Here is a 7899-nt window from a genome sequence, read left to right as displayed (position 1 = left end):
AAGGCAAGGACCGTCCGGAACCGGAGCATTATTTTGAAGACGTCCTAGAGGCCGCCCGCTTGATAGAGGGTCAGTGCTCGAAAGACATAATGTTCGAGTTAGGTGTATGAGAATTGTAAAAGACAATTTTATAGTTAATCTATTTTTATGTTTTGCCCGAAAGCTTGAATTCCTCCTGTGCGGCCATTTTAATATAATCTGAAAGTTTTCCAGTCGTCGGCTTCAACCCCCTCGTAGGAAGTACGGGGGTGTTTGGAAAAGCATTTAATCACTCTTTATCCAACGTCTTGGTCCATGAAGGAGGTGATAATGCGGCGAACCAGGCAATCGGACTATAGGGCGTTAACACTTTCACTTAGCCATAGGAGTTTTATGGTGGGACTACGACATAGCCCCTGGTATGTATGCGGCGTATGGTGCCTTACATATTTTATCTGAAAAAGATTCCACGTGTGACACGGAGAATCGCTAAAGATTCCAATAAGTCGTCAAGTGGTTGACCAGCTCTCGCCGCATCATGACAGTCAGTTTTCGGCTTTCTCTACTGAGGTACTTGACCAGATGAACCGGAAGCACAATCGCAGTAGTTCTCCCTTTACTACCCTAGCCGATAGAGCGGAACATAGGGTAGCAAGCACAGGAGCCGAGCAACCCAACTATTGACCCAAGACAATGATTCGGAGCTGATGCATATAAGGCCAAACTTGCGACGCCGAAGTACACTATAGAGCTGTTCGGGCTTTTGCTGGCAACTCATTTGTTCCCATACCGAGCCCTTGGCAGGTTATGCCAAGGTATATCTGTGAAACAACCATCGGAGCTGTTTTTAATGGCGAAACAACACGGATGATTAATTTGGATATTGTTTACTGGCAGCTGAGAGATATGCCAATGATTACTTATTATATATAAAAGCCGCCCTCCCGGCTATTTGGCATGCTCGGGGTCGGGGGCGGAGGAACAGGCATAGTACAGGCTCAAAATAGAGAGTGCGGTCTACAAAAAGTTATTTTGGACCTCCTATCGCACGTCTGCGCCGCCAGTCCTCGGCGGGGGGAATCCTTGATGGAAATAGCCCCTTAGGTGAGTGTACGGATCCAAACTCCAATAGAGCCAGTTTCAGATGTTTGTCCTGTTCGTCACCTGTTTCTAAGGGATAGTGAAGGAAGAAATAAAAAGAAAATGGATAAAAAATGTTATGGGGCTGCTTGCAGGTTTGTCCGTAGTGTGCTTCCGCCAATGCCCATGGTATTTTGAGTGCATAGTGATGTATGCGCGGCACAAATTTGGCAGGTGTACGAGGTGGGCGGCGGAAGCCAGACTGCTATTTTCGCTCCGAGAGTAGTTGATCCTCGGGTGGAAATTGCTTCTGACCCCCGGTATTTCGTTGGTGAACCTCTCCGTCATCCCTGTCGCCTGGCGTCTTCCTCCCCTTGTGTTCGGCGTTGAGCTTGCCGGCCTGTTTAAAGACCCAGCAGTTTCTATTAGTATGATTAGCTGGTTTATTGGGGTGGCCGTGAATCTGGTAGGGTCGGTCCAATATCCTGTCTAGGTTGGATGGTTCGTCTCGTTTTGCCTTGAATGGCTTCTTCCGTTGGCCGGGCCGGGGATTGCTGAATCTGGCGTTGACCGCTGTGTCGCGTGATCTTTCATTATCATTGCGACTGTTGTATTTGCTTCGTCGTGGCTTGTCGTTGCCGTCTCGGATTTCGGAAGTGCCCGGGTCGCTGGCGCTGTTGCTTCTACGAGCGAGCCAGCTGTCTTCCCCCGCGCAAAAGAGGGTCATCGGAGCAGTGAGGGCTATCATGGATTTAGGACATTCTTGGCCGAGGTGGCGTGCAAGCCATTCATCCCGGACACTGTGTCTGAAAGCCACAAGGGCTTCCGCGTTCGGACAGTCGACGATTTGGTTCTTTTTGACTAAGAACCGAGTCCAGAGCTTCCTGGCGGACTCTCCGGGCTACTGGACAATGTGATTTAGGTCATTGGCATCCGGTGGCCGGACATATGTTCCTTGAAAGTTATCGAGGAAGGCCTCTTCCAAGTCCTCCCAGCTGCCTATGGAATTTTCAGGCAGGTTGTTTAACTAGTGTCGAGCTGGCCCTTTTAGCTTTAGTGGGAGGTATTTAATGGCGTGGAGGTTGTCCCCACGGGCCAGATGGATGTGGAGGATAAAATCTTCTATCCATACCGCGGGATTGGTTGTTCCATCGTATGATTCAATATTGACGGGTTTGAATCCTTCGGGGAATTCATGATCCATTACTTCATCGGTGAAGCAAAGCGAGTGTGCGGCGCCTCTATGTTGGGCCACACTGCGACGTAACTTCGAAGGAGTCCATTTGCGGTTTTCGGCTCGGGCGTGGCTAGGTTTGTCACGTCCGAATAGGTAGCCATCGTCGCGTGTCGAGGCATGCCTTCGCGATCCGTAGATCGGTCTTGTGTGTCCTGCTCTACTGTCCAAGTCCCGCTGCAGGTCGTCTGGACAATCGTGAGCTGCATTATTCTTGCCTTTACGGCGAGGTGGGGCGGTCTGGTGTTCGGCTTGAGTTGCCTCTTTATCCGGACAGAGTTGTCGGCGACCTGCCGCGTTGTGTGATGATGGTACGGGCTCCAACGCCTCGTCGTTGAACTAATGTAGCAATCTATGCTTCGGGTAGCTTTTGGCTAGGCTACTAAGGCCATATTCTTCGGCTTCCAGGACTTCGGTCCATCTATCGTTGAGTAGGTCTTGGTCAGCTTGAAGCTGTTGTTGCTTCTTTTTCAAGCTTCTTGCAGTAGCTATTAGCCTGCGCTTGAAGTGCTCCTGCTCGAGGGGCTCTTCGGGTACGATGAAGTCTTCGTCGCCGAGGCTTACCTCATCTTCGGAGAGCGGAAGGTAGTTGTCGTCTTCCGAATTGTCGCTGGGCAGGGCCTGTTCATCGGGGCTGGCTTGCCCGTTTTCCTGTTCCTCCTGTTCGGATCTTGCTCCAACAGGGTCTTCATTATTTTCGGTGTCGTCCGGAGTATTTTTTCTCCGGTGCCATCGTTGCTGCGATGTGTCTTGGAGTGGCGTTTAGGGCACCGGTACTTAGACTGTGTCTCAGGAGGTTTATTCTCAACTGGATCTCCTTTGTCATCATCGCGAGCTATTTTAAGTGTATCAACCATGTACACGTCATACGAAGGGGTGACCGTCTCACGTCTGGTGACTGGCGGGTCTTGGCCTTGCTCCTTGTCGGCATCGTCGTCTATACCGTCAATGCCTTCGGAGCCATAATCAGGCATGTCGGTTAAGTACTCGACAGTGGCTATGAAGTGGGTGGCATGTGGGAAGCGAAATTCTCCATTATCGGCCTCTAGATCGAACCGGACATAGTTCGGCTGTGAGTCTCCCGCCAGGGACAAGTTTTTTAATGAATTTAGCACATCGCCGAAGGGCGAGTGTTGGAAGGTATCTGCGGCGCTGAACTCGAAGATCGATAACCGATCCAACTCGGTGTTCGTGGGCGTGCGCGGTTCGGAACTTATGGCCGGAGACGAGTCCGTAATTCCGTTGACGCTGATATTGCGAGGTGCTGAGTCCGTGTGCGACTCCAACGCCGCGGATTCTGCAGTTTCGGATGGCGCGATCTGCTCCGGATCTAAGGCCGTGGTATTTACAACAACCATCTCCTGAATATGGCCCGATGACAGATTTAAGCCATGTTCATCGGAGCGAGGGGGAGCGACCGCCGCGGTCTCAAATCCATTGAAGATCAAGTCTCCATGGATATGCGCAACGTAGTTCAAGCTTCCAAATCTGACCTAGTGGCCAGGGGCGTAGCTATCGATCTGCTCCAGATGGCCAAGCGAGTTGGCCTGCAGTACGAAGCCGCCGAATACAAAAATCTGTCCGGGGAGGAAGGTTTCTCCTTGGACAGCGTCACTATGGACGATTGAAGGGGACCATCGAACCTTTCGTCGACGGCACAGTGGAACTCTCAATGAAAGCACCAATGTCAGTGTCAAAACCGGCGGATCTCGGGTAGGGGGTCCCGAACTGTGCGTCTAGGATCGATGGTTATAGGAGATAGGGGACACGATGTTTACCCAGGTTCGGGCCCTCTCTATGGAGGTAATACCCTACTTCCTGCTTGATTGATCTTGATGAATATGAGTATTACAAGAGTTGATCTACCACGAGATCGTAATGGTTAAACCCTAGAAGTCTAGCCTGTATGACTATGGTAATGAGTCTATCCTTTCTGGACTAACCCCTCCTGTTTATATAGACACCGGGGGGATCTAGGGGTACATAGAGTCGGTTACATAAGAAGGAATCTTCATCGTTGGTCGCCAAGCTTGCCTTCCACGCCAAGGAGAGTCCAATCCGGACATAGGTACAGTCTTCGGCCTTCATGTCTTCACAGCCCATCAGTCCGGCCCATGGATAACAGGCCGGATGCCCGAGGACCCCTTAGTCCAGGACTCCCTGACCTAGTGGGTACGTACTCCGTAAAATCAGATTTTCCCAAAACTAAGTCGCTCAACCTTTATTTTCTTGTTTCCCTTCCTGCCTACTTTCCTCGAACAGACTATGCCAAACTCCCCTAACCGCAGCGCGGGAAAAGACCCGCCCTCGCCTTCGCGCGGGAAAAGATCGCGCGAAGCAGCAAAAACCCAAGCCGTGTCTTGTACTCCTCCATCGACGCTCGCTTTCATGAATTCTGTACTTCTTGTCGCCGACATGTGGGACATATAGCAACCGGGTCGACGTGTCAAGCACCAAATAACAGTGCAGAACAGCAGGGGGGACGCACCCCAGTCGTACCGCCCCAGTAGTAGTAGTAATGAGCAATGAGACGTCCAATCACAATGCCGCACCTTCCCAGACAGACGAAGGAACCATTATTTCACACTTCGGTTCGCCGTCATCTCAAACCACGTAGTATTGCTTCTGCCCCAAGAGGGACACGCGCATCGCCTTGGTACATCATGACACATGGGACTGCATGACAGGCCATGCTCCCCCGCCGATCGCTCGGTAAAATCACCTCATTTTTACTACTATACTTCCTCCGTATCGGTTTACATGGCATGCACCTCGTTCTAGGTTGAGAACTTAACTAGCTATATATGTGATGAACAGTATATGTTTAGAAACTACATCCGCTTAATAATCCAATGATATACCTTTTGTGACATAGTAACTCAGATTTAGTTAGTAAAATGGATGACCCAGAACTACGTGCACGCCCTATAAACCGAGACGTCTAAAAAACGAGACGGAGAGGGTAGTTCAGTACGTATCTTTTTAGATCAATATAGTCAGGATTCACCAAGGAGCAAAACCAAGTGGTAGGCTGCACCTGTCGTGTTGGCGTAGCGACTCAAGCAGGGTCAGTCCACACACGAAATGGCGACACACTTAACAGGACCCCTTTGGCCGACATGTGGCTCATCCACCGTCTTGTTCCACGTGCGATGCACCAAATTACAGTTCGGAGCAGCGGTTGGAATTGGAGGCACCCCGGTCGTAGCGCCGCAGTAGTAGAAAATATGCAATGAGGGGTCAAATCACAAAGCCCAACCTTTCCTGCATTAAGCTGGACGGACGAAGCAACCATCATTTCACTCTAGGGCGCAAGAGCATAAAGAAAAGAGAAAACCAATGATGCATGCGGCAGCTACCAAGGGCACCCTTGGTAGGGGTCTCCACTACAGATCATTTTTTTGAAAGCGCCTCCACTACAAATCGGCTTCTCCCTCGTCCTCTTGAAGAAAACCGATGATGCGTGCGGCGGTAGGGTTTGTAGGAGTACTACTAGGGCGTGTGGGGCCACGTCGTAGTAAACGAGAGAGGGATTGAGTTCGAGTCGACGCCTTAAATATGTGTGGGCCGCTTGGTTTTAGGGGAACGAGGCAGCATTTTGGGTTCGAGGACCAGTGGAGATATAGTACGTACAAAAAATTGTGGACGTAGGTTCGACCAAAAGGCAATGATGCATGGGCCCTGCATTTTATATACCCGGGGCCACGTGAAATTTGCTACTCTACTCAAAACTAGTAAGGTACACATGCATTGAACGCATGAGATGTTGAAACCAAATTACGAATAAATACACACTATAGCATGTAAAGCTTTGAGTTATATATGCATGATGTAGATGTTCGTTTAGTTCTTATAGTTCACTCATTCAAAATCAATTAGTTTTATAAAAATGTTAAGATTCATGGGGTTGTGCATTGTAAAGCATAAATTAAAAAACAAATAATGGCAATTCATTTAGAAAAAAAATCAATTATGATACGGAAGATTCTAGAACAAAGGAGAAGTGCTTGTGTTTGGAGGTTTGTGCATTATGCTTAAGTTCAACCATGGAGTCTTCTAAATTGTACATGTGGCAGATCTGGTGGAATGTTGATGATATCCAACGGCCAGTAGTGCTTGGATTTGCCATCTCTGCACTGTCGGATTAGCTTCATCCAGCGACCATCTTTCAAGTTATTCGCACACTATATAGTTCTTGTGCCATAGTTGCATGTCTTGGAAAAAAGCTACTAGTGGGTTCTACTAGCTATTTAGGAATAGAAGATGTATACATGGAAGTTGTAGGGAAAGAGATGACATGGAGTATCTCAATTCCTATGAGTAGGGATTGGAAAAGAGATGTCATTTGGTTGACATCATAGGAACTTTTCTATTGAATCTAGAGATGACATGTATCTTAATTCCTATGAGGAGGGATTAGAAAAGAGATGTAATTTGGTTCATATCATTGGAACTTTTCTATTGAATATACGCTAATGTTTATTTTCCTTTGAAATTATGGGAGTATAGGAATCCATTCATATGAACCAAGTGGCTCTAAAGCTATAGAAATGATATCATTTTTATTTCCTTTGAAATGTGGAGTATATGAATCTATTCCTATGAACCAATTGGCTCTAAAGGAAAAATTCCTATAAAAATCATATTATATAGAGTTCCTATGATATTCCTCCACACCAAAGGATGGTTGAAATCGCTGCAGGTGATACGATGGTCTTTCTGTGTAGACTCCTCCCCCATCTTTATAGTTACCTCTCGAAGATGAATGAAATGATATATACAGGGTATTCTACATGTGCAATTTGGTACACGAAAACTCGGTAAAAGTTTGCGAGGTTCGAATTTTCAATAAAGCTATATGCACTGCATTTTGGAACGGAGGGAGCATATGGCAGTCGCTAACATTCACGTGGAAGATTTGTGTGTAGGAGGAGTGGCTGTTCTGTTAAATGACATGGCAAAACTGACACTGTCGGATGCCGATCTAGCTAACGGTTCCTACGGTGTTCGTCAGGAAAAGGCTTGTGGCGAACGTTTATCGGATAATGATTTACGGACACATGCATTGCATTGATACGTGCCCCCCTCTCTCTCACGCACACGCACCCTCCCTAGTCCTCTTGCACCCACCGTCTATCTGCAGGTAGACGTCACACACATATGTGCTCTTCAGACCCTACCCTCAGAACTTCTAAAAAACAAAAGACGTCGCGCACATTTTATTTTAGCTCACACGTCACACACTTATACTGTTACTCTTGTGGCGAACGTTCTTTGGGCATAGTATATTGTAGTCTCACAAAGAGAAGCGGTGCACGCACGCACTAGTTCTCTCACACTCACTCACGGGTACACGTAGGAGCGCATTTTTTTGAAGCTGGTACAACAAAATCACTCCACTATATATATAAGCAGGAGCCTTAGCGCTTGCTTTACTAGGGTTCCTCTCATTCACTCTCTCATGCTCTCCAGATCTAAGCAAGACATAGGTGGCCACACTCTCTCTCAGCTCACGGTTGGTGACAAATCTGGCCGGACAACCTCGACCGGGGCAGGGGTGTAGGTGCATCGTTCACGCTGTCGTCGGCGGCGAGGGAGGAGACCAA

This window comes from Triticum aestivum, chromosome 1D, assembly GCF_018294505.1.
Source record: "Triticum aestivum cultivar Chinese Spring chromosome 1D, IWGSC CS RefSeq v2.1, whole genome shotgun sequence".
Taxonomy (NCBI): domain Eukaryota; kingdom Viridiplantae; phylum Streptophyta; class Magnoliopsida; order Poales; family Poaceae; genus Triticum; species Triticum aestivum.
Note: the sequence above shows the minus strand (reverse complement) of the source record.